This window comes from Ranitomeya variabilis, chromosome 1 (genome assembly GCF_051348905.1).
Source record: "Ranitomeya variabilis isolate aRanVar5 chromosome 1, aRanVar5.hap1, whole genome shotgun sequence".
NCBI classification, from domain to species: Eukaryota; Metazoa; Chordata; class Amphibia; order Anura; family Dendrobatidae; genus Ranitomeya; species Ranitomeya variabilis.
The window spans coordinates 921,027,693-921,050,994 of record NC_135232.1 but is presented as its reverse complement, the minus strand read 5'-3'; positions in this window follow the sequence as shown (position 1 = coordinate 921,050,994).

The window sequence follows — 23,302 nt, the reverse complement described above, 5'->3', positions numbered from 1 at the left end:
CTGTCAGAGACTGACTGCGTAATTTAACAGTTAACAGTCATGGGCGGAGCTCCGCTACACCTGCGGCTGTTACAGGCACATGATGGCTGATTAAGGCTAGTTTCACACTAGCGTTTTGCTGAGCTGCGGAGGGCTGCGGACTTCCTCCGTGAAGCCCCGCCCACGGCCGCACCTCCGCTCAGCGCTGCCTACGTCCACATGTGGCCTGTGAACCTATCTTTAACATTAGGTAAGCAGGTTGTGCGGATGTATGCTGATGCCTCTGCATGGGTCGTTTTGACAATGCAGAGAAAAAAATAAATTTCAACCAGCTGCATTCGACGTGGGTTGCCGCATCGTCAAAACGACGCATGCGGAGGCATCTGCATACATCCGCACGACCTGTGTACCTAATGTTAAAAATAAAGATATGAAAAAATCCATCAGGAATTTGAAGAAAAAATGTTTTGATTATTTCTTCATTTTAAAAATAATTAATATGGTAATCCATTCAAAGAAAATACAAGATAAAACTTATCTTACAACTTCATGCACAAATAGTTCATGGAGTAGCTGGGAAAGCGGGGTAATGAACGTCATATATCATGAAGAGGTTAATAAGCCTGAGCATGGGTGAGAATTTTTGGCACAGTTTTTCAACATTGATGTAATAGCTGGAGAATTTACTAATTGTAATTTGCCATATGCATCACAGAGCTAATTTTCCAAGAAGTTAGTTTGCATGTGTAGAAATAATAAGGAATTGCGAGGGTCAATGCAGCGCATTTTGCCATAAACACTAATATGCCATAAACAATTAGGCCACTAAATGATCACTTTTATTTCGGTAGCTTCAGTTTACACCTCTGACTATGTAGAAATATGTATTTTGACATGCCTATACACATGTGTGCCTTTCTGCCAGAAAGTATTTACAACTCCTCTCAAACTGGTAACTTGTCTACTATTCTAGTAGAAGAGCAGTGCTAGCGCAGGGCTTTCTCAGTCCACCTTTCAGCTGTTCTTCATAAACCGGAAGAAATTCTTATTGACACAACGTCTAAATGGTTTGGCATTCTTAAATCAAAGATGACAACCCTAAACCGGATGCCAAAAGCATGTTTCATTTTGAATAGAAACTGTTGTGAAAGATCACTAGACCATCAATTTTTAATGCTGCATAGTGTAAAGCTAAAGAAAGTTCAGCTCGCGTCCACTTCCTACTAAATAGGTCAGATTATGTGGAAAGCAATTACTGTAAACGCTATAGGTGAAACACAGGTATTCCTAGTATGTGAGAAAGCCACGGAGAAATAATCAACCTTTATTTGCTTATATTATGGTATTTTTTCATTGGCGTCTGATATCGTTCACCCAGACGTAATTATCGCACATGTTTTATAAGCAATCATATGCAAGTGGAGAAAATTATTATTGGAGACCACTGGCGGAATATGTCACAGGCAGAAGCATAACTGTGTAAATAGCTACTCAAATGTATAAACACTATTAATGTAACCACATGTTTTACTAAAAACACCACTGAAGCATTAATTGTATTTTATCCAATTTATTTTACAGATTCTCAAGTGGTGGAAAAATTAACAAAGGGGAAAGTAATGCAAACAAGAACTGGCTCCACGTCTTGTTTAAAAATAATGCATCTGTAGATGATTGATTTCACTGTTTAGGCCAGGTTCAGATGACTGTGCTCTCACTTACGTATGCTGTCCATGATAAAATTGGCACACGAGCAGTAATCAGAGCAATGTTGTTGAATACGGCCACTTCGGATGAGAGGGTTTTTTTACACTCAACCCAAGTGTTCATGTGGAAAAAATCGCAGCAGGTGCTAATTTTTTCAATTTTTCAGATTAGACTCCATTCATATTTATGAGTTCCCCAAAAAATGGATCCAATACAGATCATCCACATTGCATCTGGTTTTTAAGGATTTATTGCAATTATGAAAATAGGAAACTGCCATATGGATGTCATACAGATGTAAAAAACGGACGTATGGATGACAATATGAATGAATTATATGCTTTTCTGAATGAGAGAAAGACAATTTTTTTATGTTCTGGCCTAAGGCAAAGATGACAGGTACTGCTTAAAAAGTAAAGTAGTATATAATGAAATATATGGGGTGTAACTATGAGAGGCTCAGGGGTTGCAAATGTACCCAGGCCTTGGATCTCATGGGGCCCAAAATGTCCCTTTAGCCATTGAAAAAAGACTATCAATATTAAAGACCTGCGATAGTTGGGGACCCTGTTGACGATTTTACATTGGGGTCCATGTGCTTCAAGTTATTTCACTGATGAGATATATTACTTGCTTTATCTTCTTTTATCTATACCAAAGAAAGTTTACTATTGTGGGTGGAGTTTGGGGTTTAAGATGTTTTCTTAAAAAAATTGAAAATGTTGAATTGACTCTTAAATAGTGATGAGCGAATATATGTATGTTAGCCAGCATACGTACATGTGGGGGTTGCCTGGTTGCTAGTGAATCCCCACATGTACTTATGCTGGCTAACAGATGTAAATCATTCAGCTGCGGCAATAACAACTAAATTTCTGAGCACTAAAAAATACTCGGAGGACACTCGAGCGTGCTCGGGAAATCTCGAGTAACGAGTATATTCGCTCATCCCTACTCTTAAACTTTGATTCACACACAAGGGGAATGCGATATCATGATGTTACATGCGTCATATGGGGCCTACTCCCTTCATCGCGGGGGCATTGTTGATGCCAGAGACACTCGGCTGCGTTAGTTCATGACAAACTGGTCCAGCTGTCAATGCCAGACATGAATCCTGCTAATTTTTTTCAACAGTTCTAAAAACTAAATATACTAAATAAGAAATATTGTACTGCAAATTTTTTAAACTAAGAAACTGATTTCCAATTAGGCCTCATTCAGAGGTCCCTGTGTCCCATACATATTGTATCTACATTTATCACAGATACAAGACATGCCCATTATAATTTGCGCAGCTATTTACATGTCCGAGTTTTTTTCCGTGAGCTGTGTGTCCATACAAAAATACCAGATACATGTCATCTTTTTCCAACAACACAGATGAAAAGTGCCAATACAAGTCTATGGATCCGTGAGAACACAGACAGCACACGGATGGCATGATGGCAACAGTGTGTAATCTATGTGCTGTCGATGATTAACATTGCAAAGAATAGGCAATGGTAAATTTATATATTTCTTTATTTATACATGAAATTCACTAATGATACACTGATCAAACACTGATGACACATGGCTCCAATATATTGATGATACTGCTGCAATTTTTGGTAAATGTGAAAAACACTGAATGAGGCCTAAAGAAGTATATATTGCATGGTAGCCCAGCAATGAGGGATTTTCTTAGGTAAGTATATTAAGCAATTGATTATTTTCTTAGGAGTCTTCCACTGAGCCCTTCAACTTGCTGACAGATTTCTCCTCAGCTTAAGCCATTTTGTCTAGACAGAAATCAGCTGGTAGAAAAATAATTAGCACGGCATTACATATCGTACCGTGAACCTCTGAACTTATGTGTCTAGGGTCAGATGAGCTGATACATTATTAAAACGTTAATGCTCATATTGCACAATACAAACAAACTTAGAAAATGTTCTCCTGGGAGCCTGTCAAGTGCAACCTTCAGAAAATTATTGATAGTCACATTAAACCAAGCAAAAACAGAAGAGACATATAGTGGAGATGGATGAACCTGTACAAATGAATCTTAATTAAGAAAGCAAATGTGAGAAAATTAGCCTGACATTGATCCATCTTTCAATGATATAGATGGTGTGGGATCACACAATATTTTTGCCATAATAAATGGGTTAGTTCATAATCTACAGAACGTTATGAAGATGCTAAATGAAGCAGAGGAGATCTCTATCAGTATAAATTTACAGAACACAATGATAGGTGCTGAAGGTAACAAGTAGAGATTGGCCAGCAAGTAGACCCCCCAACGAATAAAATTAATATAAATAATGCAGCTCTGCTTTTAGAAATGAGTATAATGTACTATAATGAATTATAATATTTTCTTGTTCTACAACATGAATAGCCATTTATTTTTAACTAAAAAAGATACATATTCTAAATGGGGCTGTCCACTACTGGATAGCCCCTTATGAATTTCCCTTAAAGTCATGCATGAAATAAAATAAAAATGCATACTTATCTCCCAAAATGGCATCATTCCTCTACTCTAAGCCCTGTGTCTCCCAGCTATCTGGTGTCCAGTGTTAGGCTTATTGGAGGAATATAGGACCCTTCAGTGGATTCGATTTGGCCTTTCCTAGTATACGTATTTCCCGCAGATTAGAAACCTGAATATGAAGATCCCACCAAGCTTTGGGGCCTTCTGCAGAGATGTAAGTCAGACATATTTTTGTCTTGCATGTCCTGCAATCCTCCCATATGCCTCGTGATCTCCTCTCTGCACAGGGCTTCCTGTGCATACGTGTGTGTATACCTGGATGTATATGTGTGTGTTTTGTGGTAGATCGACTCACTCAGCTGTTTAACGAGGTAGTCAAAGGAATGCTTCTCCTTTAAATTTTCAACTAGTTTATTAAAGCAGGATTCATCAACCAGTCCAAACAAAAGAAATATACATATTCAGTCTTCTTGACATAAACCAAACAGCACTCACTATAGTCCTTATAACTGTGGGGTTCACCCACACAAGAACCAGAATTCAGCTCTGCGTAGCAAGAGCCCAGCTCAGGAGGTCAGCTCCCCTCCAGATTATACAGAACAATAATTAAGTCCAAAGGCTACACTTTTACCTCCTGGATCCCTCCCTAGGGTGGAGATGTGGTGAACAGCTGTCCCGCCCAATTCATCAGCAGTTTATAATAATTCATGGCCTGGCATGGCTTATTAACTCCTCTGAGCACATAACATGGAACAAAACTTCCAGGTATATATAACTGCAGCTAATAGCCTCAGTGAAACCTCCAGCACATTACCAGTGACCCTCTTACATATCCCATCCCATGCCCAAAGCCAGGGGGGTTGGCAACTTCAGTCACTAGACAGGGAACCCTCAACATGGCATCTGCGTTAATGTTACACCACTAGACCCATATAAAGTTCAAAGGGCACAAAAACCGAACTATACTTAATTATTCACAAAGGAGAACCGGTATAAAGTGCCAATATGCACCAGAAAAATATTTTATTAGAAAATATACATAGAATAGACAAAAAAACAGGTACAGCTGCAAGGTTGCTACTAAGAAGCAGAGACTGCCATAATGAATTTTAAATAATGTAAGTATGAGTATTAACACACCTATGCCTGCTTTAGTATGCCCGTGCATAAACCTCCATATACTACATAGTGTACACTATGTAGTATATGGAGGTTTATGCACGGGCATACTAAAGCAGGCATAGGTGTGTTAATACTCATACTTACATTATTTAAAATTCATTATGGCAGTCTCTGCTTCTTAGTAGCAACCTTGCAGCTGTACCTGTTTTTTTGTCTATTCTATGTATATTTTCTAATAAAATATTTTTCTGGTGCATATTGGCACTTTATACCGGTTCTCCTTTGTGAATAATCTGCGTTAATGTGTAGTTTACCTGGCCTATACTCCCCATGGAAGCTGAAGTCCTAGACTGCCAGAAACCAACTAATTACTTGGGCGTTCTTCATGTTCTTTTCCTTCATCCATCTCAGGGGCGCAAAATCTGACACTAACCTGAATTTTTGGCCCAGCAGGCAGTACTTCAAAGTGTCAATCACCCATTTGTTGCTCTAGCATTCTTTTTCCACAATGGCATCATATTTCTCACAGGAGGAAAGTTATCTAATTAGGAAAAGGGGTGGATGTTCCTCCCCATTTATTTCATGTGACAACACAGCTCCCAAACCAACTTCTGAAGCGTCCGTCTGGACCAAGAACTCCGGTGTGATCAAAACAGGCTGTTTACACAGGGCTAGCTTCATCCCCTGGAAAGCTGTTTCCATTTTGGAAATCCACTTGGTTGTCGACGACTTTGTGTCTTTAAAGAGGTTGGTCAGGGGTATGGCTATCATGGCGAAATTTGGGATGATCCATCTACAGTAACGTACAATTCCTAGAAACGTCCTAACCTGTTTCTTGGAGACTGGTTGCAGCTAATGTTGGACCACCTCCACCTTGTTCTCCTGTGGCTTGATCTCGCCCCTACCAACAATATAGCCTAGGTATTTGGCCTCTTCCTTCCCCATGGCACACTTCATTGGGTTAATGGCAAACCACACCTTCCTCAGTGCATTCAGTACCGCCTGGACCTTCTGCAGTTTAATCCTGTATCTGGGCCACATGCTTGAATATGCAGTGGTGTGAAACTTCTGCTTCCTAGGTCTCCTTTGAATCATCCTGGAGACAGCGAGGTTGCCAGCCATACAAAAGTTCAAATGGAGAGATGCCTGTAGATGCCTGTGGAACTTTCCTTTTGGAAAACAGCAGATATGGGATCAGGCAATCCAAGTCTCAAACAACATTCTCTATGACCTTCTCGAGCATGGCCTTCAGGGTCTAATTAAAACTAATAAAACCAGGCCATCCATTCATGGATGGTACACCGATGTCCTGACTTGCGTAATCTGAAGGGTATAACACAACTCTCTCATCACTTTGAACTTGAACAGAGTTCCTTGGTCCATCAGGATCTCCTTTAGCATGCCGGATCAGGAAAATATGTGGACCTGTTCACGTCTGGCTGAGGAGTTTGTTAGGAGTACTGCCTCTTGGTACCATGTCACCTAGTCCAGGACCACCAGGATATATTGATGCCCTCGGGCGGACTTTTCCAAGGGTCCGACTAGATTTATGTCAATGCGGTCAAACAGAATCTCTATAATGGGTAACAGCACTATGGGACTTTAAGGTCAGAGACTGGAGCAGTGGCAAGTAGGACAGGACCTACAATAGTTTGATATCACTCAGTAACATCCAGGTCAGTAGAACCTTTGAAGAAACTGCTCTTGGGTTTTGTTTACACCCAGATGCCCACCCAAGACATAAAAATGGACCACGTCTAACACCCTATGCCTATAGGGCCATGGTACTACTAGTTGCTCCAATACCTCTCCCACTAGCTTAGACACCTGATATAGTGAATCCCTCTTTACTGTAAAGTGTGGAAACCTAGTGTCGGCCCCAAGCTCTTGAGCAACCATATTTAACAATATCAAACACCCCTTTTAGCATAAGGTCCTTCAGTTTAGCATTCCCCAAATTCTCCCCAGAAGCCTCCAACTCAGGGATATCAGCTTCAGCAATGACTGTCTCATCCTCATCGCCTGCAGGCACACACAGGGAAAACTCATCTGCCTCCAACTGTGATGAAGGGTTTTTAAGAGCGACCATGTTCTTATCTGAGTCACTCGGCACTTCCCCTTTCCGCCATAAGTCCCAGAATAAAGTCTGGCCCTATTATAATCGGATGTATCAGGTCCTTGACCACTCTGACCTCATGGGACTCAGTGGCACAGTTCATTTCTATGATTACTCAAGCGACAGTAATCCTTAGTGTCCCCGTGTATACAGCGGATGCCCACAGTCCTTCCTGCGATCAACTGGTAAGGGATTATTGCCCTTAGGAGGGTCAATAGGCTCCCAGTGTTGAAGAGTCCAGCCACCAGTACTCCATTTATCATCACGGGTCATGTCTGCAACCTCTTCCTGGGTTGACAGTCTACACTGCAAGCAAGTCAGATAAGCATAATACACCCTAGGCTGTAGTCCATCAGTTCAGGGGACAAGGGATAATGAGCAGCTATGTGCCCCGGACCCTGATACCTGATACCTGATAACAAATTAAGTCCTTGACCCTAATATCGGCAACCTCTCAATGGGCACTTGGGACATTGGATGCCCGCCATTTATGGATGCATTACCCTTTTTTTGAGTCAGTCTCCTTTTAGGCACCCCAAAATGGCAGGGCAATGGTACCTGGTTTCCTTAATAACTTCTCAACCAACTGGTACCTTTCCACTAGTCCAAACAGGCCATCCGCATTCTGAGGATCTACTGAGCAACCCAGGTCTGCATCAGTCTAGAGAGGGCGTGAATAAATCTTTCTATTACTACGTGCTCGACCATTTGGGTTGGGGTGGTGGATTCCGGCTGAAACCATATCTGAACCAAATGTAGCAAGTCAACCATTTGTCTTTCGTTTGGTATATTCTTTTGCATCCTGTATGACAAGGTCATAATAAGCTTTTTGGAGCTTGCCAGTTAAATAGGGCACCAGCACCTCTGCCCACTGCTCCAACAGCAGCCTTTCCCACTCTGTGTCCCTTTCAAATACATCTAAAAATGCCTTGACATTGTCCCCTGGGTCATCTTTGCATGGCATGTCCTACCCTCTTCTGAACATTAGTTATCATCTAGACTTGGGATTCGGGCGGTTTCTCTGCTGTGGACATCCCCTGCCAGGAGTTCCATCTGTTATTGCTGCTGTTGTATCAGGACTTTTTTTGTCTCCTGCAGGACTTGCTGCTGCTGTTGGTGCTGATTCTGGAACTGCTGCTGGCATTGGACCAAGTGCTTGATCAGCTCCTCCATTTTGTCCATCCATGAAGCTGCCTTCACCCCGGACATGCAGTCTGTTCACAGCGATTACGCTTCCCGGGGATCTTGCACCAACTGTGGTAGATCTGTTCACTCCGCTGCTTAACGAGGTAGTCACAGGAACACTTCTCATTTAAAGTTTTAACTCATTTATTAAGACAAGATTAAAAAAACAATCCAAACAAAAGAAATAGACATATTCAGTCTTCTTGACATAAACCAAACAGCACTTACTATATTTCTTATAACTGCTGGGTTCACCAACACAGGAAACAGGATTCAGCTCCATTTGCCAAGAGCCCAGACCTGGAGGTCAGCTTACCTTTCAGAGTACACAGAACAGTCATTAACCCAAAGGCTTCTCTTTTATGTCCTGGTTACCTCCCTAGGGTGGAGATATGGTGAACAGCTGTTTCAGCCAACTGTTCCACCCAGCTGTTCATAATACACCTGGGCCTGTCATGGCTGATTAACCTCTCTCAGTACATAACATGCTGGTGCAAAACTTCCAGGTTTATATCACTGAAGCTGAAAACCTAAGTGAAACATATCTTCCCTCCAGCACATTACCAGTGACCCTCTTACACTATGTTTATATATAATGTATATATACAGTATATATATATATATATATATATATATATATATAGTATGTGCATATATACTTGTATGTATGTGCCTGTATGTACATATGTCTATGTGTATGCACCATGGAGTTAGAGAGACTACACACCCCTGTTAAAATCCCAAGTTTTTGTCATGTAAAAAGCAAAAACAAGGAGAATAATTTCAGAACTCTTTTTCCTTCTTTGGCATTACCCATAATTTGCAAAAATTCACTGAGAAACAAACTGAAATCATCATGCAGTGGAAAATATAAATAACAAAACTAGAATAATGTGGTTGCATAAGTTTAACCACTTCTTATAATTGAGGATGTGGTTGTGCTCAGAATTAGCCAATCGAATTTAAATTCATGTTAAATAGTAGTCAGTACACATGTCACAACTCATCTGTCGGGTGACCCAGGATCAGGGGCTCCTTCCCTGTCCCTACCACTAGTTGGCACCCTAGCTCTCAATATTCCCTGGCATACTTCTGAAGGTGAAGATGCCAGGACCACTAGCCTTGCCTTATCTCCTGAATTAGCACTCCACCTGTCCTCTTCCCACACCCTCGGAAGAGGGGCGTTACTGTACACCGCAGTACACCAACCCGACGAACAAGGCAACACAAACAAGAATAAACTGAAAATATCAAGCGTACAAATATTCACTCACATATAACAGAGGAATGCACTGGAGTGCATGACGGGGGCATTACCAAAGTAAGAGGAATGAAAGGAAATATCACACTTACAAACCATGCAACAGTCCCAGATAACTTCTCCAAAACCCCTTCTCATATAAACACCTCTGCTCCAAGCCATGCAGCATAAGATAGCTCTGACATGGGTTTGACTCAGGACCCAGATTATAAAGGATATGGGAATGACTAACTGAGCTCAGCTGAGAACTCAGACTCCCAGAGTTTCTGACATGGCTGATTAAACCCTGTTCTGTAAAAAGAAATAAACACCAATTAAAAAGGTGCTTCTTTTCAGCGCAGGAGTAGGAGCACTCAGATGCTGTGGTCTTCTACCTTTTTTTCCCATTGTGCGATCATTGTCTTTGATCATTGTAAGTACATGCGGATGCCTCGGTCTTTCAATGTTTTCCACACACTCTAATGGCTAATGCTAAGTTTACAATTGTATCTTGGAGCGTGAGAGGCATTAACTCCAAGTTCAAAAGAACACTATTATTCCATTTTCTTAATACTTCACTCTGATAATACTCTTGCCAAAGACACATTTACAGAGGTCTAAGATTTTGACACTTACACATGTCGTTGTGGACTTGACCTACTTTGCCACCGACTTTAACTATGCTAGGGGTGTAGCAATTTTAGTGGAAATAAACTGTAAAATTTGTGTCAATTTTTCATTTCCCATGGTACCTTCCATAATAGTCGCCCAACAGCACTATACTCCCTGTTGTAGCTGTTGATATCAATAGTATCAAGGTTACTGAACCTTTGGAATTAACCTCAGCTTTTGCAGAGTTTTAAACCCCTAGGCTATCCTGATCAAATGACAAATTTGTCACATATTTGGATGCCATCACTTGTCCAGTGATCTCCCCAGAGAGTGCAGCCTTGCCTGATGGAGATCTAACTGGAAAGGAGGTGACTGATGCCATCATCTCCTTTCCTAATAAAAAAAATCCACAGGGACTTATGGTTTTCCTATCAAGTAGTAAAGACAAAATGTAGATTTTTGGGGGCTCTAGTTGCTTAAACTGTACAATTATTTACTACACATTGGAGTATTCTTTAAAAAAAAAAGCCATGATAGTGTTGATGCCTAAGTTTGTAAAGACTCTGCTGATTGTGAGTCTTATAGAACCATTTTAAGCCTAAATAATGATTTAAAACTTTAAGCCAAAATAATGGAAACTGGAATCTGTGAGGTTCTTGCTAAAATTATACATGCAGACTGTCATTCCTCATGCTCTGTAAGATTAGTGATAACAACCTTTGTAGACTCTTCACTAGTGTTGAGCGATACCGTCCGATACTTGAAAGTATCGGTATCGGAAAGTATCGGCCGATACCGGCAAAGTATCGGATCCAATCCGATACCGATACCCGATACCAATACAAGTCAATGGGACTCATGTATCGGACGGTATCCCTGATGGTTCCCAGGGTCTGAAGGAGAGGAAACTCTCCTTCAGGCCCTGGGAACCATATTAATGTGTAAAAGAAAGAATTAAAATAAAAAATATTGCTATACTCACCTCTCCGACGCAGCCTGCACCTTACCGAGGGAAGCGGCAGCGTTCTTTGTTTAAAATTCGCGCTTTTCTTTCCTTTACGTGAAGTCCCGGCTTGTGATTGGTCGCGTGCCGCCCATGTGGCCGGGACGCAACCATTCACAGCAAGCCGTGACGTAATTTCAGGTCCTTCAGGATTTTAAAATTACGTTCCGGCGTTGTGATTGGTTGTGTCGCAGTCACATGGGCGACGCAACCAATCACAGCAAGCCGTGACGTAATTTCAGGTCCTTCAGGATTTTAAAATTACGTCCCGGCTTTGTGATTGGTTGCGTCGCGGTCAACCAATCACAAGCCGGGAGGCTGGACACGCGCGCATTTTAAAATGCGCGCTTATCCAACCTCCCGTGACGTCCCGGCTTGTGATTGGTTGCTTCGCGGTCAACCAATCACAAGCCGGGAGGCTGGACACGCGCATTTTAAAATGCGAGCTTGTCCAGCCTCCCGGCTTGTGATTGGTTGATCGCGACGCAACCAATCACAAGCCGGGACGTCACGGGAGGCTGGACAAGCGCGCATTTTAAAATGCGCGCGTGTCCAGCCTCCCGGCTTGTGATTAGTTGATCGCGACGCAACCAATCACAAGCCGGGACGTCACGGGAGGCTGGACAAGCGCGCATTTTAAAATGCGCGCGTGTCCAGCCTCCCGTGACGTCACGGCTTGTGATTGGTTGCGTCGCCCATGTGACTGCGACACAACCAATCACAAAGCCGGGATGTAATTTTAAAATCCTTAAGGACCTGAAATTACGTCACGGCTTGCTGTGATTGGTTGCGTCGCCCATGTGACTGCGACGCAACCAATCACAAAGCCGGGACTTCACGTAAGGAAAGAAAAGCGTGAATTTTAAACAAAGAACGCTGCCGCTTCCCTCGGTAAGGTGCAGGCTGCGTCGGAGAGGTGAGTATAGCAATATTTTTTATTTTAATTCTCTCTTTTACACATTTTTACATTAATGTTGTTTCGATACCGATACCCGATACCACAAAAGTATCGGATCTCGGTATCGGAATTCCGATACAGCAAATATCGGCCGATACCCGATACTTGCGGTATCGGAATGCTCAACACTACTCTTCACTAGTGATGATCGAGCACTGAAATGTTCCAGTGCTCGGTACTCAAATTTATTAACAAGTATAATAACGTCAATGGGAAACTCAAGCATGTTTCCAAAAAACCCTAACAGGAGGGCTGGAGAGGCAGGAAAAGTGCTGAAATGGATAGAAACCGTGCTCAAATGGAATTGGAACATGGGTAAAAGGTCTGGACACATCTCTGACCCCAAGGTTGCTGATGGCAACAATCTTAAAATATAAAGATTTTGAGTGAGAGTTACCTAATGACCCTATAAAGATTTTGAGTGTTGGCTGCCTGTTGACCCTATAAAGATTTTAACCCCTTTCTGACATTAGACGTACTATCCTGTCGAGGTGGGGTGGGCCCGTATTACCACTGATGGGATAGTACGTCATATGACTATCACAGCTGACATCCGGCTCTATGTGACAGGAGCGGTCACGAACCGCCCCTGGCACAGTAACCCCCAGCACACTGCGATCAAACATGATCGCAGTGTTCCGGCGGTATAGGGAAGCATCGCACAGGGAGGGGGTTCCCTGCATGCTTCCCTGAGACCCCCGGAGCAATGCAATGTGATCGCGTTGCTCCGAGGGTCTCTTACCTCCTCCTCGCTGCAGCAGGCCCGGATCCAAAATGGCCGCTGCATCCGGGTCCTGCAGGGAGGTGGCTTCACAGTGCCTGCTCAGAGCAGGCACCGGGAAGCCAGGAGCTGTGTGCACGTCAGATCGCTGATCTGACACAGTGCACAGCAAAGTGTCAGGTCAGCGATCTTACACTATAACATGATGCCCCCCCGGGGCAATGTTATAGTGTAAAAAAAAATATTCACATGTGTAAAATATATATATATATATATATATATATATATATTGTTCCTATAAATACATTTCTTTATCTAAATAAAAAAAACAATAAAACTACACATATTTAGTATCGCCGCATCCGTAACAACCCCACCTATAAAACTGTCTCGCTAGTTAACCCCTTCAGTGAACACCGTAAAAAAAAATAAATAAATGAGGCAAAAAACAACGCTTTATTATCATACCACCAAACAAAAAGTGGAATAACACGCGATCAAAAAGACGGATATAAATAACCATGGTACCACTGAAAACGTCATCTTGTCCCGCAAAAAACGAGCCACCATACAGCATCTTTAAAGAAAAAATAAAAAAGTTATAGTCCTCAGAATAAAACGATGCAAAAATAATTATTTTTTCTATAAAATAGTTTTTATCGTATAATAGCGCCAAAACACACAAAAAAATATAAATGAGGTATCACTGTAATCGTACTGACCCGAATAATAAAACTGCTTTATCCATTTTACCAAATGCGGAACGGTATAAACGCCTCCCCCAAAATAAATTCATGAATAGCTAGTTTTTGGTCATTCTGCCTCACAAAAATCGGAATAAAAAGTGATGAAAAAATGTCACGTGCCCGAAAATGTTGCCAATAAAAACGTCAACTTATCTCGCAAAAAACAAGACCTCACATGACTCTGTGGACCAAAATATGGAAAAATTATAGCTCTCAAAATGTGGTAATGCAAAAAATATTTTTTGCAATAAAAAGCGTCTTTCAGTGTGTGACGGCTGCCAATCATAAAAATCCGCTAAAAAATGGCTATAAAAGTAAATCAAACCCCCCTTCATCACCCCCTTAGTTAGGGAAAAATTAAAAAATTAAAAAATTGTATTTATTTCCATTTTCCCATTAGGGTTAGGGTTAGGGTTAAGGCTAAGGTTAGGGTTAGGGCTAGGGTTAGGGTTAGAGCTAGGGTTAGGGTTAGGGTTAGGGCTAGGGTTAGGGTTAGGGCTAGGGTTAGGGCTAGGGTTAGGGCTAGGGTTAGGGTTGGGGCTAGGGTTAAGTCTACAGTAAGGGTTGGGGCTAAAGTTAGAGTTAGGGTTGGGGCTAAAGTTAGGGTTAGGTTTTGGATTACATTTACGGTTGGGAATAGGGTTGGGATTAGTGTTAGGGGTGTGTCAGGGTTAGGGGTGTGGTTAGGGTTACCATTGGCATTAGTGTTAGGGATGTGTTTGGATTAGGATTTCAGTCATAATTGGGGGGTTTCCACTGTTTAGGCACATCATGGGCTCTCCAAATGCGACATGGCGTCTGAACTCAATTCCAGCCAATTCTGCATTGAAAAAGTAAAACACTGCTCCTTCCCTTCCGAGCTCTCCCGTGCGCCCAAACAGGGGTTTACCCCAACATATGGGGTATCAGCGTACTCAGGACACATTGGACAACAACTTTTGGGGTTCAATTTCTCCTGTTATCCTTGGAAAAATACAAAACTGGGGGCTAAAAAATAATTTTTGTGGAAAAAAAAGATTTTGTATTTTCACGGCTCTGCGTTATAAACTCTAGTGAAACACTTGGGGGTTCAAAGTTTTCACAACACATCTAGATAAGTTCCTTGGGGGGTCTAGTTTCCAATATGGGGTCACTTGTGGGGGGTTTCTACTGTTTAGGTATATTAGGGGCTCTGCAAACGCAATGTGATGCCTGCAGACCAATCCATCTAAGTCTGCATTCCAAATGACACTCCTTGCCTTCTGAGCTCTGCCATGCGCTCAAACGGTGGTGCCCCCCCACATATGGGGTATCAGCATACATAGGACAAATTGGACAACAACTTTTGGGGTCCAATTTCAACTGTTATCCTTGGAAAAATACAAAACTGGGGGCTAAAAAATAATTTTTGTGGAAAAAAAAGAATTTTTATTTTCACGGCTTTGCGTTATAAACTGTAGTGAAACACTAGGGAGTTCAAAGCTCTCACAACACATCTAGATGAGTTCTTTAGGGGGTCTACTTTCCAAAATGGTGTCACTTGTGGGGGGTTTCAATGATTAGGCACATCAGTGGCTCTCCAAACGCAACATGGCGTCCCATCTCAATTCCTGTCAATTTTGCATTGAAAAGTAAAACGGCGCTCCTTCGCTTCCGAGCTCTGCCATGCGCCAAAACAGTGGTTTACTCCTACATATGGGGTATCGGCGTACTCAGGACAAATTTACAACAACTTTTGGGGTCCATGTTCTCCTGTTACCCTTGGTAAAATAAAACAAATTGGAGCTGAAATAAATTTTTTGTGAAAAAAAGTTAAATGTTCATTTTTATTTAAACATTCCAAAAATTCCTGTGAAACATCTGAAGGGTTAATAAACTTCTTGAATGTGGTTTTAAGCACCTTGAGGGGTGCAGTTTTTAGAATGGTGTAACACTTGGTGATTTTCTATCATATAGACCCCTCAAAATGACTTCAAATGAGATGTGGTCCCTAAAAAAAAATGAGAAATTGCTGGTCAACTTTTAACCCTTATAACTCCCTAACAAAAAAAAAATTGGTTCCAAAATTGTGCTGATGTAAAGTAGACATGTGGACAATGTTATTAAGTATTTTGTGTGACATATCTCTGTGATTTAATTGCATAAAAATTCAAAGTTGGAAAATTGCAAAATTTTCAAAATTTTTGCCAAATTTCCTTTTTTTTCACAAATAAACGCAGGTAATATCAAAGAAATTTTACCACTATCATGAAGTACAATATGTCTCGAGAAAACAGTGTCACAATCACCAGGACCCATTGAAGCGTTCCTGAGTTATAACCTCAAAAAAGGGACAGTGGTCAGAATTGTAAAAATTGGCCTGGTCATTAACGTGCAAACCACCCTTGGGGGTAAAGGGGTTAAGTGAGGGCCACCTCTTGACACTATAAAGATTTTAAGTGAGAGCTGCCTGTTGATCCTATAAAGATTTTGATGAAGGCTGCCCAATTTGAGTCATGGCCACCTGATGACACTATACATTTTTTATTGAGGGCCTCCTGATGACCCTGCTGATATGGGGGAGGAGAAGGAGAGCAAAAGAAAGAAACCATGAACCGTATACCTATTTTTTTGGGTAGGAAGGGTTGTATGGGAATACACCAAAAAAAAAAAAACATTTGAATTTGGCTTCATGAACAGCTGCTGTGATCTATCCAGTGGGGTTGAGAAGTCTGAGCCAATCCAGGCCTTGTTTATTTTGAGAGGAGTCAGCCTATCAGCATTTTCAGTTGACAGGCAGATGAGCTTATCAGTTATTATGCCCCCGGCGGCACTAAAAACCAGCTCTGACAAAACGCTAGCGGCATAGCAGACCAGCATATAGGAACAAGTCATGCCACATGTCCAGATTGTATATGCAATAGATGTACGGCACAGAGGAATCATGGAGAACATTTGCCAACCTAAGAATACCAGCACCCAGCTGTCTGCTTTAGCAAGGCTGATATCAAAATTGGGGGGAACCCCATGTGTTTTTTTGTTTTTTTTTGTTTAAATAATTAAAAAAACAGTGTGGGGACCTCTCTATTATTGATAGCCAACCTTGCTAAAGCTGACAGATGAGGGTTGCAGCCCCTAGCTGTCAATTTTGCCTGGCTGATTATCAAAAATACAAAGGAACCCACGCCATTTTATTTTTTTTATTATTATTATTATTTATTTAGAGTGCAGGTGCCGGATGATGAATACTCCTCTCACTGTTATTATCGGCAGCAGGCATCAACTGATGGGAGCAGTAGTTCCATCAGCTGGCGCCAATGACTGGAGGTAAACTTTTTACCTGCGATCACAGCTGCGGGCTCACGCTGTCATTTGACAGTATGGCAGCCATAGCTCTCTGACAGACGGTAATGATTTTATCGCTGATCAGAAACAGTGTTTGCTGCAATGTCATGCACATGGATGTTGGGGCTTCCATTCAAGTCAATTGGGTCTGGGTTCGGGTTCAGGTCCTGGTACTGTCCTGTCAGCATCAGCTGACAAAAGGTCCGCACATGGGAGCAGCAGTATAGTTGAAGGATCAGCAGGTTGCATAGTCAGGAATAGCCAGAAGTTGGTACACAGGAGCAGCAGAATAGTTAAAGCATTATCAGGTTGCTTAGTCAGGAATAGCCAGAGGTTGGTACATGATAGCAGCAGTATAGTCTTGGATGAAGCAGCACGTAGTGTTGAGCATTCCGATACCGCAAGTATCGGGTATCGGCCGATATTTGCTGTATCGGAATTCCGATACCGAGATCCGATATTTTTGTGGTATCGGGTATCGGTATCGAAACAACATTAATATGTAAAATAAAGAATTAAAATAAAAAATATTGCTATACTCACCTCTCCGACGCAGCCTGGACCTCACCGAGGGAACCGGCAGCGTTGTTTGCTTAAAATTCGCGGGTTTACTTCCTTACGTGAAGTCCCGGCTTGTGATTAGTCGCGTGCCGCCCATGTGGCCGCGACGCAACCAATCACAGCAAGCCGTGACGTAATTTCAGGTCCTTCAGGATTTTAAAATTACGTTCCGGCTTTGTGATTGGTCGCGTCGCGGTCACATGGGCGACGCGACCAATCACAAGCCGTGACGTCACGGGAGGCTGGACACGCGCGCATTTTAAAATGCGCGCGTGTCCTGCCTCCCGTGACGTCCCGGCTTGTGATTGGTCACGTCGCCCATGTGGCCGCGACGCGACCAATCACAGCAAGCCGTGACGTAATTTTAGGTCCTTCAGGATTTTAAAATTACGTTCTGGCTTGTGATTGGTCGCGTCGCGGTCACATGGGCGATGCGACCAATCATAAGCCGTGACGTCACGGGAGGCTGGACACGCGCGCATTTTAAAATACGCGCATGTCCAGCCTCCCGTGACGTCACGGCTTGTGATTGGTCGCGTCGCCCATGTGACCGCGACGCGACCAATCACAAAGCCGGAACATAATTTTAAAATCCTGAAGGACCTGAAATTACGTCACGGCTTGCTGTGATTGGTCGCGTCGCGGCCACATGGGCGGCACGCGACCAATCACAAGCCGGGACTTCACGTAAGGAAGTAAACCCGCGAATTATAAGCAAACAACGCTGCCGGTTCCCTCGGTGAGGTCCAGGCTGCGTCGGAGAGGTGAGAATAGCAATATTTTTTATTTTAATTCTTTCTTTTACACATTAATATGGATCCCAGGGCCTGAAGGAGAGTTTCCTCTCCTTCAGACCCTGGGAACCATCAGGGATACCGTCCGATACTTGAGTCCCATTGACTTGTATTGGTATCGGGTATCGGTATCGGATTGGATCCGATACTTTGCCGGTATCGGCCGATACTTTCCGATACCGATACTTTCAAGTATCGGACGGTATCGCTCAACACTAAGCAGCAGGTGAAAGGGGAGCTTGAGCACAATAATCTTGCAAGGCAGGAAGTGCAATGCTAGGTTTAAATAGGATGTTCAATCAGGAGATTTACAAGGTGAGGCTAATCAGTAATTTACAGGGTGGAGCCAATCGGGAATTACACAGGTACTACTATCTGGATTAGCAAGGAACTGTTCAGAGAGCTGAAATAGCTCAAACGGAAGAGCTGCCACCTAGTGCACCAGAGCTGCTGGGTTTGACTCCTGACATCCATATCATCAGGGTTCATCCACTGAACCTGACAGTTCCTTCAATTTCTCTATACATTAGCCCCTTTTTGCCTTGTTTCCTCCAGACTCATTTGCACCCATCATAAACTAGTCTATTGACATTCACCCATTTCCAATCTTCTACTGTGCACTTTTCATGCTTTTTTTGCAAACTCAAGCTGATGCTTCTTATGATGATATTGTTTCTTCACTGTTTTTGGACCACCATTCCAGACTTGTGTAACATGCATCGTGCATTGCTTGCATGAATGTCAGTGATCTAACTATTACGAAGCATATGAGCCACCTTCACTGCCATGTTTGTTGTGCCCCAACTGATAGAATTTGTGATGAGCCGATTTGTTGACTCTAATATTTTGCCTGGACATCCATATCTTGACTTTTGAATGGATAGATGGACTTCATTATGTATTCTTCCAACTGTCATGGCACTTACATGATGCAGTTGGGCAATTTTGTTGGCTGAGAGATCACTATCAATGAGCTGGATTTTGTTGTTTCTCTTTTCTCGGGAAATCTTCTTCATGGCTACTCCTCAATTTGAACCAGTGACCTTTCACTTAGAAATCAACGTAAAAACCCACTGAGCTATTAGGGAATGTGAGAACAGGTTGTAGTTTGTAGTATACAGGAAGAAAAAGATTTTTCTACCACCAAGAGCAAAGCAGTAGCAATGCAGTGACATGAGAAGAATCTGCATAACTATTTATATGCAAAATAATAGCAAGTCATATTTATATATGAGATAGCCAAGATGATTGTCTATAAACTGATGGTAGTATCACGTTCGAAGCAGTAGTGGATGGTGAGATATGGAGCCTGAAAGTAAAAAGTAAAAAAAAAATATTTTTATTAGCATTGTTATCCCTGCTCTACCCTACCCTCTCCCTCCTATAACAACTCTCCCTGAAATTCTTCCTGAACACAGTTTGCCAAGCATTGCATCACTGGGGCTTATATAAGGCCTCATGAAGCAATGCGGCCGGCCAATCACAATAATGTCAGCAGCCAACATGGCTGTGGCATTATTGTGCATGGCAGGCAATCCCGGAATGCTCCTTGGTTGTCTAACAGGCAAAAAAACATGCGGGGCGTGTTACTCGATCGATTATTGAGCATGTCGAACAACCTCGCTCATCACTACTCTTCACTAATCTTCTGCTAAAGCAGTCAAACTGTGGAAAAATTGGTTTTTATTGATAATGCCAAAGCAATTGACTCAGTGGAATGGATGTGCTTGTGGACTATGATGAGTAGATTTGGTTTTTATAAAATGTGTGGAAATTTAGTTTTACTCCCTAATGGTTAATATTAATGACTAGCAAAAGTTAATAATAGTTAATGACTAATATTGACTAATAGTTAAATTTCCTCTAAATTTTAACTATGCAAAGGAACACTTCAGGAGTTGGTTCTTACTCTTGTATTGTTTACTATTGCTTTTAAAAATCCACTCATTTGAGGTTATTCTGGTCTTACAAAACACTGCTAATCTTGCAAGATCCGGAGACATCTTTAAATAATGTCCTTACAGTTTTCCAAGACTTTGATCATATTCTTGCATTTAGTTCATTAGGGAAAAATCCCATCTTCTAAGCAAATAGACAATTTTTAGGATGTCATACATTTGCTGACACTAATGAGAAAGGCAGCTGCTTATTGGGCCTCGCTCACCCTAACACTGGTTGGAAGGGTCAACTTTCTTAAAACAAAATTGCATTTTCCATAATTCCCCTATATGGGTCCTCAAGAACTTCTTCACTTTCCTTCACAAGGAACTTCTTAACCCCTTTCTGACGTTGGGTGTAATAGTACACCCACATGGGAATCCTTCCCGTTGATGTGGGCTCCAGCACTGAGCCCACATCTTTCCCGGTACATGTCACCTGCTTTGAACAGCTGACATGTGTCTCTAACAGCCACAGGTGGAATCACAATCCACCTGTGGCTGTTAACCTGTTAAATGCCTCTGTCAATCTCTGACAGCTGCATTTAACTCGTGCTTCCGGTAAGCGTGCTGGAAATCCCACCCATCGGTGACCCTGTCAAGCGATCGCCGGTCACCAATGGGTTGGCATGACAACCAGAAGTCTTCAGCAGACCTCTAAGGTTATCATAGGTAGATTGTTATGAGCACTGCTTGGTGGTTGATGCTCATAGCAAGTGAGCATTTATGCTACATACAGGCAATCTGATCATCGCCTGTATGTAGCAGAAATGTTTTTAAAGAACACTGCTCAAAAAATTAAAGGGAACACTAAAATCCCACGTCCTAGATATGACTAAATGAAATATTCCAGTTGTAAATCTTTATTCATTACATAGTGGAATGTGTTGAGAACAATAAAACCTAAAAATGATCAACATAAACCACAACTAATATCCCACAGAGGTCTGGAGTTGGAATGATGCTCAAAATCAAAGTGGAAAATAAAGTTACAGGCTGATTCAACTTCAGTGGAAATGCCTCAAGACAAGGAAATTATGCTTAGCTGTGTGTGGCCTCCACGTGCCTGTATGACCTCCCTACAATGCCTGGGCATGCTCCTGATGAGGTGGCGGATGGTCTCCTGAGAGATCTCCTCCCAGACCTGGACTAAAGCATCCACCAAATTCGGAACAGTCTGTCGTGCTACGTGACATTGGTGGATGGTGCGAGACGTGATGTCCCAGATGTGTTCAATCAAATTCAGGTCTGGGGAATGGGCAGACCAGTCCATAGCTTCAATGCCTTCATATTGCAGGAACTGCTGACATACTCCAGCCACATGATCTCTGGCATTGTCCTGTATTAGGAGGAACCCAGGGCCAACCACACAAGTATATGGTCTCACAAGGGGTCTGAGGATCTAATGGCAGTCAGGTTGCCTCTGGCGAGCACATGGAGGGCTGTGCGGCCCTTCAAAGAAATGCAACCTCACACCATTACTGACCCACTGCCAAACGGTCATGCTGAAGGATGTTGCAGGCAGCAGATCGCTCTCCACGACGTCTCCAGACTCACGTCTGTCACATGTGCTCAGTGTGAACCTGCTTTCATCTGTGAAAAGCACAGGGTGTCAGTAGCGAATTTGCCAATCCTGGGGTTCTGTGGCAAATACCAAGTGTCCTGCACCGTGTTGGGCTGTGAGCACTACCCCCATCTGTGGACGTCGGGCACTCAGACCATCCTCATGGAGTCAGTTTCTAATCATTTGTGCAGACACATGCACATTTGTGGCCTGCTGGAGGTCATTTTGCAGGGCTCTGGCAGTGCTCCTCCTGTTCCTCCTTGCACAAAAGCTGAGGTAGCGGTCCTACTGCTGGGTTGTTGCCCTCATATGGCCCCCTCCACGTCTCTTGGTGTACTGGCCTGTCTCCTGGTAGTGCCTCCAGGCTCTGGACACTACGGTGACAGACACAGCAAACCTTCTTACCACAGCTCGCATTGATGTGCCATCCTGGATGAGGTGCCCTACCTGAGCCACTTGTGTGGGTTGTAGAGTCCTTCTCATGCTACCATGAGTGTGAAAGCACAACCAACATTCAAAATTGACCAAAACAGCCAGAAAGCATTGGTACTGAGATGTGGTCTGTGGTCCCCACCTGCAGAAACTCTCCTTTATTGAGTGTGTCTTGATAATTGTGAATAATTTCCATCTGTTGTCTATTCCATTTGCACAACAGCATGTGAAATTGATTGTCAAACAGTGTTGCTTCCTAAGTGGACAGTTTGATTTCACAGAAGTATGATTTACTTGGAGTTATATTCTGTTGTTTAAGTGTTCCCTCTATTTTTTTGAGCAGTGTTTAAAAAAAAAATAAAAGTTCAAATCATCCCCCTTTCCCTTCATTCAAAATAAAACAATAAAAATTTCAAACATACACATATTTGGTATCTCCGTGTTCAAAATTGCTCGATCTATCAATATAAAACAAATAATTAATCTGATCTGTAAACTGCATAACGAGAAACAAGTTAAAAATGCCAGAATTACGTTTTTTGGTCGCCGCTACATTGCAATAAAATGCAATAACAGGCAATCAAAAGACCGTATCTACACCAAAATGGTATCACAAACAACATCAGCTCGGCATGCCAAAAAATAAGTTCTCACCCAGCCCCAAATCACAAAAAATGGAGACACTATAGGTCTCAGAATATAGCGCCTTTTTTGCCAAAGTTTGGATTATTTTTTGACCACTTGAATAAAAACGAACCTAGAAATGTTTGGTGTCTATGCACTCAATTACCTGGAGAATCACAATGGCAGGTCAGTTTTAGCATTTAGTGAACATGGTGA